The sequence below is a fragment of the Acomys minous genome, assembly GCF_964271855.1.
Source record: "Acomys minous genome assembly, chromosome: 6".
In the NCBI taxonomy this organism is placed as follows: Eukaryota; Metazoa; Chordata; class Mammalia; order Rodentia; family Muridae; genus Acomys; species Acomys minous.
Window position 1 is genome coordinate 98,968,546 of NC_140487.1, and position 11,646 is coordinate 98,980,191.

Genomic DNA, 11,646 nt, shown 5'->3' on the forward strand with positions numbered 1-11,646 from the left:
CTCGTGTTCTGGTCTTAAGATAATCTACTTCCAAGACTAACACAAACTCTCCCAGGAAGGTGATAAGCTATCCCATAAACGCCCCCGTTGCAAGTACCCCGAATTATCAAATGAGGAACTGTGGATTGAAGAACACTCAAGACAGCGGGTTATTCGTGCTAAGAAAATGCCGTTTATCGGGAGTAACAGAACTGCTTATATAGGGGAGGAACACAGCAATGGAACAGCACTGTGGACTCAAAACAAGGAAAATGAAGGCAACTAGTGGAGACTGCAGACTTCAACTGCAGACAAAAACAAGTAAAGTTTCAACTGCAGACAAAAACAAGTAAAGTTTCAACTGCAGACAAAAACAAGTAATGTATTATCAGTGTATATGCTAGGCCAAGTTCTCAGCAGTACTTAAGATGTATTATTACATACAATCCTTTCAGCATCCTTTTGTTTTGCTTTGCTTTGTTTTGTTTTGTTTGAAACGGGGTTTCTCTGTGTAGCCCTGGCTGTGCTGAAACTCACTATGTAGACCAAGCTGTTCTAGAACTCAAGAAATTGTCCTGCCTCTGTCTCCTGGATGCTGGGATTAAAGGAGTGTGCACTTGTGAGGTTCTAGCTATAGATGAGCAAAATAGAAAGGTTGGATGACTTGACCAAGGGAGGTCACACAGTGGGAGGAGTCAGCGATGTAGCCGTGAGGGGGCTTATTTTCCTCTGTCCCTTCCCTGCCCTTGCCGGTCTAAAATGCTACAAGGGAAAACCTTTTGTCACTCACCTCCTGGCTCTTCCACCCACCTTCAAAAACCCTTAGGGCCACTCAAAAATCCCGACCAAGTGAACCCACAGTCCCCTCTGCTGGCAACTGCTTTTCACTGCAGGCGGTCTCTGACCTTGAATGGCCTCTATTAGTTGCAATGCCTCTGGCTGCAAGCCACAGCAGCAGCCTGCTCTGGTTATCTTAAGGGGAAGGGGGCAGGGCTGGAGGATGAAGATGGGAGGGGAGGTGGAGACAGCTTGGGGTTAGAAAGGTTATGAGATATATCAGGGTCTCAGCCAACAGCCAAAAAAAAAAACATTGTCACAGAAGCAAAGGACAGGTCCCAGCCCACCACAGCTAGAGATCACATGACTATAGGACAGCATCCTTCTCCAGGTGACTCAAGTCTCACAAGAGATCCCTGCGTCTCTCCTTTCAAAGTTCCAGACAACTGGGACATAGCTTGGAATAATTTGAGCCACACTGGACCCTGTGTCATGGGCTCTTAGGGGGCCATGGAAGTGTCTGTGGCCAAGGACGCTGTTACCAACACTGAACAGTCATAACAGCACTGGCAAAGACCCATCAGAAGTCGCTGACCAGTCTCTAAGCAGTGTCCTAAAATACAGGAAGTGGCTCTGTACCATACCAAGAGATGCTGAAATGCTTCTGTGAGTTAACTGTCTGTGGCTGTTCTGATATGGACTCAGCCCTTCCCGCCCTAGACTAACCCAGTTCACATCTCTACTCTCATCACCAGTGAAGGCCTGGATGAGGGGTACCATGGCAAGCCATCCTCTCAGGTATCGGTGGTCTGTGAAACACAGCTATATTTTTCTGCAGATGACCAGCTAGCAGCACAGCATGGTTCTTAACAAGGGCCCCAGTAAGCTCGCTGCTTCTAATCTTTAATCTCTGTACCCCTAGACTTAAAGTTTCAAATGTTTACTTACATTTACTTGTTTGTTTGTTTAGTGTGCTGTGTGTGTGTGTGTGTGTGTGTGTGTGTGTACATGTGTGCATACGCATGGCACGGTGTGGGTGTGTACCAGTCAGAGGACGGTTTATGGAAGTCGGTTTTCTCCTCCCACCTCCTGGGTTCTAGGGATGGAAGTCATGTCGCCAGGCTTGGTGGCAGGTGTCTTCACCCATGGCATCATCTCAGAAGCCTAAACCTAAGGCTTATAAACACACTGTCTAACCTAATGACTACAGCCTACGTGTGATCAATCAAATTCAAATTAAGTAGAGTTTAAAATCCAGTCACTTATTCGCCCTAGCCAAAGTTCAAGGGCTTACTAGCCACACATGCCCAGTGGCTACATTGCTGGATGGGATGGACACAGACTATTTCAGAGCGTGGGCTGTAGACCCTGTCTTCTGTAACTCCCAGGTATTAACTGTATTCGTTATTGATCTCTTTGCTATGACAAAATATCCAACAAAAATCAAGTTACGGAAGATAGGATTTGCTTCAGCTCATAATTCAAGGGTACAGAACACCATGACAGGGAAATCTCAGGAGCAGAAGCAACAGGCAGCTGGCTAGCCCGGTTATCGTTGTATCCGCCGTCAGGAAGCCAAGAGATGAACGCTGCTGCTCAGCCTCCCCCTTTCCCTTTTGTCCATCGGGTCCAGGATCCCAGCCCATGAAATGATGCTACTCACACTCAGGATGAGCCTTCCTTGCACAGTTAGACTTTCCTGGGAACATCCTCATGGAGTAGCCTAGATGTGTGCTTCCACAGTGATTTCATGTGTCGACATACACGTTCAAAGAGCCACGCTGCCTGTGAAGACACTGAAGACTTCTGAACCACCTGGTAAGCAATGGCTTCCTTCCCCAGGCACATCTGCAAGGGCAGTGGCGGGGTCAGGTATGAAGAAGAGTTGGGGACAACAGATATGGTGGCAGAGTCAACTAGAGAGACAGAGCGAAAGCTTTGTCCCAATGGCTAGTGTGATAGCTACTCTTTTGGGTTTTTGTTTTGCTTTTTGACATAGGGTTTTTCTGTGTAGCCTTGGCTGTCCTGGACTCACTTTGTAGACCAGGCTGGCCTCGAACTCACAGAGATCCACCTGCCTCTGCCTCCAGAGTGCTGGGGTTATAGGCATGTACCACTACACTCGGCTGTGATGGCTACTCTTAATTGTTGATATGCCTGGATTAGAATCGCCAGGGCAGACACCTCATGGGTCAGCTGAGATACAACTGGGAAATGAGCTACACTGCTCTTTTTGAGGATATGTCAAAACACCATGAGCTCATCCTTTGATGGCTCTCGTTTTGGACTTTTTGTTGCTATGACAAATACCTGAGAGAAACAATTAAAGGAGAGATTTATTTTTGCATCATGATCTCAAAGGTCTGACTGAATCCATTGCTTTGACCCTAAGGCCAGGCAGAACTTGATGACAGTGGAAGCATATAACAGAAGCTGCTCACCTCATGGTGGCCAAGAAGCAGAGAGCTTGCCTGTGTTAGCTAGTTTCTTCCTTTCTCCTCTTTATTTTTTTTTTCAGTCCATATCCTCAACCTATTAGATGGCATCTTCACATTCAACACAGGTTTTCTCCCCCTTACATGGCTGGAAGCCTTTACCAGCTGTCTCCCTGTTAGGTTATGGCAATGAGTGATGCTGGTAGGGTCTGGATGGCAAGAGAAAGAGGACACCTTTATTTCTTTTCTCAGCAATGGAAGGAGAAACATTTTGCCACAGCAGCAAAACTACTAATGTAGACACAGGCTCTTTCAGCAGTGATGCTAATGGAAGGCAGGCCCAGCAGCATGGCGTTCCTGGACCCTAGCTATGGCTGTGACAGCAGCAGCAGCAGCAGCAGGAGGAGGAGAAGGAGGAGGAGGAGGAGGAAGAGGAGGAGGAGGAAAAGGAGGAGGAGGAGGAGGAGGAAGAGGAGACTGCAGCTTCAAAGAGAGTGTGAATGCCTGGGTTCCTGCAGGGCAGAAGCAATTCTAAAGGTGGCAGTAGCCAGAGGTGCAAGCACAAAGTTAACATGCGGGCTCTGGAGAGCATCGTTTTGTTTGTTTGTTTGTTTGTTTGTTTGTTTGCCCCTCCAGCCTCGAGGTGGTGGTGGCTTCCCAATAATTACGATCTGCCCTTCCTCCCCCAGCTCTTCCAACACTTGTATCCAGTCCCTAGTGTTATGTCCCTTCTCCAAAGCTCTAGAATGGTTTTCTTCAGGACGTAAGAGGACGTGGTGGTGCTGCTTCCCCCAGCAAAGCCTTTAGTGGCAGGTGTGCCTCTTCCACCCTGTCCTGTTTTCACTGGCTGGAGCCCCGAGGGGATGGTACACCTACAAGAGAGCAGGAGCCGAGGTCTCTAAATCCCCAAAAGGATGGAGAACCCTTTATCAACCTGGCGCTGACTGTAGACTGCACACAAATGAGGATTAATGCCAACGGACTGCCTCTGCGGGTCTATTTGTTATAGCGACTGAGCCGCTGCAGGGTGACAACCCAGATGAATACATCCACGGGAATGCAGCGCGTCCTAACGGCAGGCTCTGCTAGGCACTTTATCCTCAGCTAGTGGTTCCCATTACTCGCTTATAGACTAGGACACAAAATTGCACAAAGACTAGGAACCTTGCCCAAGGTTTGGCTGAGTCGGACATGCTCGCGTGCTCATCTCTGCCCTGCTTTACCCCGCTCTCAGGAGGCTGCCTGAACTGCATCGCCTGGGCTGCTCTGCACTCTGACTTTCCCTTAGGTTCAGCCAGTAGGAGACAAGGAGGAACGAGCGAGGCACGTGTGAAGAAGAGGGCTTTATTCCACCGGCTCTAAGCTCTCCATCAGACTGCATGATAGAACTGGCTGTGTTCCTTTGCCACAGGCCACAGCTCCAGTTGGAAAGCCATGTGGGATGGTAGCGGCTCGCTGGTACTGGCTCTCCACTGTCTTAGCTCTAGGCGTGCTTGACAATAGTTTGTTAATTTCTCTCAACCCAATGCCCCTGTGTAAAGAGTTCCCCGCTGACTTAATCTTCACTGGTCCCTGCAATGGCTAGGGTTGCTTGTCAGCTTGAGAGGCTCTAGATCAGCACTTTTCAACCTGTGGGCCTTGACCCTTTGTGAGTGGTGTCGCATGACCCTTTCACAGGGGTCACCTAAGGTCACTGGGAAACACAGATATTTACATTATGATTCATAACAGTAGCAAAAATTATAGTTATGAAGTAGCAGTGAAACGACGTCATGGCTGGGGATTTTTACCACAGCGTGAGGAACTGTTCTAAAGGGTTGCGACATTAGGAAGGTTGAGACCCCCTGCTCCAGGTTCACCTAGGAGAGACAAGCTTGCAGGCACACCTAGGCATGGGCTATTTGGATTAAGTTAGCTTTTGGAGCATGTCTGTGAGGTTTTCTTGACTTAGTTAATTGTGGTGGAGCAGTACCATTCCATGGGCTGGGGTCCTGGAATGCAGGAAAAGGAAGAAGCTGGCTGAACACGGCATTCAATTCATTGTTCTGTGCTTCTTGACTGCATAGGCAGTGTGGCCTGATGCCTTAAGCTCTACCCATTCCCTGCCTGGTACTGTGAGCCACAATAAACCTTTTCTCTTTTAATTTATTTTTTCTTTTCTTTTCTTTTCTTTCTTCTTCTTCTTCTTCTTCTTCTTTATTATTATTATTATTATTGTTATTATTGTTATTATTATTATTATTATTTTATGTGCATTGGTGTTTTGCCTGTATGTATGTCTGTGTGAGGGCATCAGATCCCCTGGAACTAGAGCTCCAGACAGTTGTGAGTTACCGTGTGGGTGCTGGGAATTGAACCCTGGTCCTCTGGAAGAGCAGCTAGTGCTCTTGACCACTGAGCCATCTCTCCAGCCCTGCCTTTTCTCTTCTAGGTTGCTTTTGTCAGGGTGTTTTATCACAGCAGTAAGAGAAGCAACTGGCAGATCCTTTTGAGTGCCGTTTGCAGTCAGCACCCAGATAGTACAGCATATCTATGTTTTTAGAAACTTCAGCCACCCCCCACAGATCGACTCTGGGGTTAGAACGGGTCCCGGTCAGGATGTGGAGTGACAAAACTGGGAAAGAGAAGCACCCTTGGTTTCTGTAGGATTCCAGCCTGAGATGCTCACAGATGTTGCATCTGTATGGTGAGTCCAAAGAGAGAAAGCAGCACTCAGGAGACAAAGCCAAGCCTCAGTTACGTGTTATTCCTATTGAGTAAGCCCCTGGTTCCAGCAGTCCCTAACGTCCAATCAGCTCCTAGATTTCTCCCACCCTGAGCTATTACAGTTCCCCTTTGGCCCGTGGTGATCTGGGTTTTCTGTCACTTGCAACCAAGCATGATAACACATAGAGAAACATGTCAAACTCTTACATGTCCTTTGCAAGAAAACAGAAACCACCTCTTTTTAACTAATGGTGGGGGAAGAGGAGGATTTTATTTATTTATTTAGTTAGTTTGCAAGTGATGTCGGACAGCCTTAAAATAATTACAGGACAGGCAGAAAGGGCAGGCTTGGGAAAGGTCAATGCCACAGTGGTTCCTAAGGGTTCAGATAACAGGGACGAACAGACAGTGGCATTAGGGCACTGCTCTGGAATAAGCCACTACTGACCGACTGCCACCCAGAGACATTTTGCTCAGGATTCACATTGGTTTGAAATCAGGAGGGATGGGATAGGCAAACAGGAGTAGGGAGGGACACAGACAGAGACAGAGACCCAGAATGATCGATTTATTTGAGAAATTAAAAACAAAGCCATGCTTAGCAAATATGGGGGGGAGGAAGGAACTCAGCTCTGGTGACCTCATTCTTTCCCAGACACAAAGAGACAGTGAAATATCTCGTGCCCAGGGGAATTCCAGCTGTCACCAGGTTGCACTGGCCGCGGTGGAGAAAGCCCAGGGAATCAGAGAGCCGTTGTCCATCACGTGGACACTGCTCAGGACCTAAAGGGAGAGGAGTGATAGCTCGGCAGTGAAGCAAATTGGAGAGGCCACGGCTCTTTTTTTCACCGGAAGCTTACAGGCTCCGCAGGCCATTTGAGAGCTTCCTATACAGCCATGCTGCCCTTCCACACGGCTTGTTCCGCCCTCTCCTCCTTCTACACAGAGCAGGTGTTTGCCAAATTGCAAGGCTCAGAGCAATGATAGAGCTCCAGAATTTTTGAGTGTGTGTGTGTGTTTGTGTGTGTACTTATTTGTGTATGTATACAAGTGTGTGTACAGGTGTATGTATGCCTGTATGCTTTTGTGTGTAGACGCCAGAAGTCATTGGTGAATGCCTCCTCCTTCAGATCATGCCAACCTTCTTCTTCTTTTTTTTTAGATTTATTTATTATTATTATTATGTATACAGTGTTCTGCCTGCATGTACACCTGCATGCCAGAAGAGGGCAGAAGATCACATTACAGATGGTTGTAAACCACCACGTGGTTGCTGGGAATTGAACTCAGGACCTTTGGAAGAGCAGGTGGCGCTCTTAACCATTGAACCAACTCTCCAACCCTGCCAACCTGCTTTAATTGTATTATTGTTGTTGTTATCATTGACAGGGTCTCACTATATAGCTCTGGCTGGCCTAGAACATGCTGTGTAGACCAGGCTGGCAAAGAACTCAAAGATCCACCTGCCCTTGTTTCCTGGGTGTTGGGATTACAGGTGTGAGGCACCATACATGGCGGGGTTTTTTTTTTTTTGTATTTAGTATGGGTATGCACGTGAGTGTGTGCAGATGAGTGCAAGTGCCTACGGAAGGATCTGAAGATGGAGACGGTCATGTCAGTGAGTCCATGTCCGCCTGACATGGGCATGGGAACCAAGCTCTGGTCCTTCAGATGAAAATGAGCAAGTTCTTAACCGCTGGGCTTTCCCTCTGGCCCCCTCAGGCTTTCTTTCGTATGTGTGTGTATGTATGTATGTATGTATGTACGTACGTACGTATGTATACTCGGTGTCTCTTACTGGTCTAGCCCCAGCCTAGTAGTCTTGGCTAGCCAGCTAGTGAGCATCCAGGAGCCACTCATCTCTGCCTGCTCAGCCCTGAAATCACAGACACATGGCACTTTACTGACTGATCCATCTTCGCAGTCCTATGCTCCAGAATTTAAATTGAAATTCTCTCTGGTTGGTCTACAGCTGCTTAACAGTAGGCAGACCCCCCAACCCAGCAGTGGACTGCACTGCTTCTAGGTACACAGGACAGCCAATGGTGGCCAGTGAGGAGTCTGAACTCAAACAAAGGTTGGGAATCCTAATTTAGTTGCTGATAAGCTATGTGATCATGGACACGCTATCTAACTCTCCCCCATGCCTCTGAGCCTCCGTTCACTACCCCACGAAGGGATGACAATCCTGGCTGAAGCTCCTTTGCCTACACACCAGCATAGCTCAAGCAGTTGTAGAAAACATCAAAATACTTCCAAACTAATTAGTAAACAGAAAACCATAGCCTCTGGCATCCTATCACGTTTACTTCTCCCTGGCCTGTTCCCATTCGGTTCAATAAATCAAGTGTTAACTCCTGGCGGAACAAAGAATTAAGACCTTAATCTAAACCTAAGGCCAGCATCCATCATTGTTGGTTGCTGGGGTTTCTATTGCTATAATAAAACACTATGGCCAAATGAAACAAAAACAAAAACAAGGGCTGGACAGATGGCTCAGCGGTTAAGAGCACTGGCTGTTCTACCAAAAATCCTGAGTTCAATTCCCAGCAACCATCTATAATGACATCTGATACCCTCTTCTGGCATGCAGGTACACATACAGGCAGAACATGTGTATACATAATAAATAAATACATCTTTAAAAAAAACAAACCCTATCAGGGTGTGGTGGTGCACGCCTTTAATCCCAGCACTTGGGAGGCAGAGGCAGGCGGGTCACTGTGAGTTCGAGGCCAGCTTGGTCTACAAAGTGAGTCCAGCATAGCCAAGGCTACCCAGAGAAACCCTGTCTCGAAAAAACAAACAAACAAACAAAAACCATGGAGAGGAAAAGTTTATTTCAGTTTATAACTCTCAAGTCACACTCCATCACTGAGGCCAGGTCAGGAACTTGGAAGCATGAACTGAAACAGAAGCCATCCGAGGCTTGCTCAGTGTACTTTCTTACACCACCCAGGACCACCTGCCTATGAATAGCACTATCAACAGTAAGCTGGACATCAGGCCTGAAGGAAATGCTCCTTAAAAGCTTGTGAAAAGACCCATCTGGCTGGGTGTGGTGGTGCATGCCTGTAATCCCAGCACTCAGAAGGCAGAGGCAGGCAGACTGCTGTGTGTTCGAGGCCAGCCTGATCTACAAAGTGAGTCCAGGACAGCCAAGGCTACACAGAGAGATCCTGTCTCAAAAAACAAACAAACAAACAACAACAACAAAAAGGACCTATCTGGTGGGTACATTTTTTTTTCCAGTTGAAGTTCCCTCTTCCCAAATGTGTCAAGTTAATAAAACAGCAGCCAGCACACTGATAATGCAAACCCCTAAGCGAGTTGTTGTTTGTTTTTAATATTACCTATGAGTAGCCATCTTTGCGTTTGAGATGACACAGCTAAAGAAGATCAGAGTCTGGAATGCAGTGAAACAACTCAGTCCACATCAGTCACAATAAACATCAAATTTCTGGGGACAAGAGCTCACGGTTGAGCACCGTGAGCAGGTGGAGGTGGGTTGTTGGGTCTGGCAGTTCAGGAACAGTACAATGCCAGAGATGGTTCTAGAGCAAGGCTGTCTGGGCAGTCTGATCTGGAAATACGTATAATCAGGACAGTCACATACTAGCCCCTTCACAGTTGAGAAGGCCTTCCTACTGCCATCTCTGTGTGATTGTGATCCTGGGGTGTGTCTCATTTCTCTAAGCCATAGAAGCTTCTCCAAGTAGATGTTGCCTTTCAACAAGCAAAATTCCAATCTAAGTTTGCATTATACCTGGACATGAAATATCTTCCAAAAGGGTTATGTATTGAAGATTTGCTACCTAATGCCATGTTCAGAGATAGGACTTTGGGGAAGTAATTGTATCTTAATGGCTTTAACCTAATTAATGGGTCTATCAATGGAATATGGTGTTAGTTTTTGTTTGTTTGTTTGTTCATTTGTGTTTTACTTTCCAAAAAAAAAAAAAGATTTATTTCCTGTGTATGTGTGTGTACCTGATCATATCTGTGCGCCACCTGTGTGCAGTGCCTGAGGAGACCAGAAGAGGGTGTCAGAACCCCTGGAACTGGACTTACAGGCAGTTGCGAGCTGTCATGTGTATGATGGGAACTGACCCTGGGTAGATTGGAAAAACAGCCAATGCCCTCTGTTACTGAGCCATCTCCCCAGCCCAGGGCTAGATTCATGACTGAATGGTCTATTGAGAGAAGACAGGAATTGTAGAAGATGTCTGTCCCTGGAAAAGTGCCTTTGAAGCGAGTATCTAGTCTCCAGATCCTCCCCCTCACCTCTCTCTACTTCTTGGTTGCTGTGAGGTGATCTGCTTTGTTCCGTCATGCCCTGTCTGCCATAATATTCACACATATCCCAGGTCCAGCGCAATGGGGCAAGTGGCCGTGGACTGAAACATTGAACCAAACTAAAAACCATCCCTTCTTTGAGGTTGTTTATGTCAGGTGTTTTGACCCAGCATTAAAAAACAAAACAAAAACACAAAACACAAAACAAAACAAAACAAAAAAACTAGATTGCATCCCTTAAGGATTTGAAGGACTTTAAGGAGGGCCAGGGCGGTGTACTAGCATTATGGTATGGGTTTAAAATGTCCCACAAAAGCTTTGGGGTGCTCACAGGTGGGGCCTTTGGAAGGTGAATGGCCCTGACCTCATGGGTGGATCCATCCATTCACGAGTGGGCGGCCTCTTCTTGCTGCTTCCTGGCTACTGTGCACTAAGCAGCTTTGCTTTACCGTGATCCTCACCACAGTTCTCTGCCTTGCACAGACCTCAAACAACGGGGTCACAGGATCACCGACCTGAGACCTCTGAAGCCGTGAGACAAAACAGATCTTTTCCTCCGTTTAAGTTGTTTGTCTCGGTCATCTTGCCACAGCAATGGGAAGCGAGCCCACCTGGTAAGGAATGGGCCCCAGAGCCAGACTGCTAAGGGCCAGCCCTGTAAGATGTATTTGCTCTGTGAACTGCTGCCCATTACTTTACCCTGCACCTCCGTTTCCTCATTTCTCAAGTGTGAGTAACAGTAACGCCTGCCTCATGGAGTTCTTAGGGGGAGGAAGTGAGTGATACATGTGTAGTATTTTTCCTTTGTCCTTAGGGCATATGTAGCAAGGGGCCCAGCGGACACCTTAGCTAAGACAATCCCAAACTGTAATTTGTTGTTGATGGTGGTGTTGGTTGGTTGGTTGGTTGGTTGGTTGGTTTTTTTGTTTTGTGCTAAGTAACTCTGACTGAAAACTCACCAGGAAAACCAGGCCATCATTACAACTATCCTCCTGAGTACAGTGATTACAGGTGTGTACACCACACCTGACTCAACCCCTGTAATTTAACATTCTAACCAAATCATGACTGTTGCAGTGTGGTGTACAAAAGCAACACTAGCTCATGTTTGGTTTTTTTTTTTTTTAATGATATGGAGACGTGTATTGTAGAACCCCGGGAGAGCAGGAAAGGGGGAGGGACACCTGGGGGGGGCGGGGGAGAACAAGAGCTAGCACATGGTTCTTTTTCCTTCTTCATAGTTGGATTCCCTCTTACAGTAGCTCTTAGCCAGCAGCACATACTTGCCTCACTAAGTCAAGAACTTACACTTTTTCACTTGCAGGAAGATTTTTACAGCTTCTCCTTGAAACAAACGGCCATCATTACTATTCTGGTTGGGGCTATTAAGTAAAAGAACGGCTACTTAAATGTCCTCACTGCCATAGCTGACCTCAGTGACTAAGGGGCAGAC

General features: G+C 46.9%; 1 long non-coding RNA gene across 1 annotated transcript in view; it reads left to right on the top strand.

The window, feature by feature from the left end:
- The window catches only part of LOC311600452, a 16,403-nt gene extending 5,379 nt beyond the window's left edge, over positions 1 to 11,024 (top strand). The window contains exon 3 of the long non-coding RNA XR_014780255.1: positions 10,677 to 11,024. This is a non-coding gene — a long non-coding RNA (uncharacterized lncRNA). The remainder of the gene's footprint in view (positions 1 to 10,676) is intronic.
- The last annotated feature ends 622 nt before the right edge of the window (positions 11,025 to 11,646 follow it).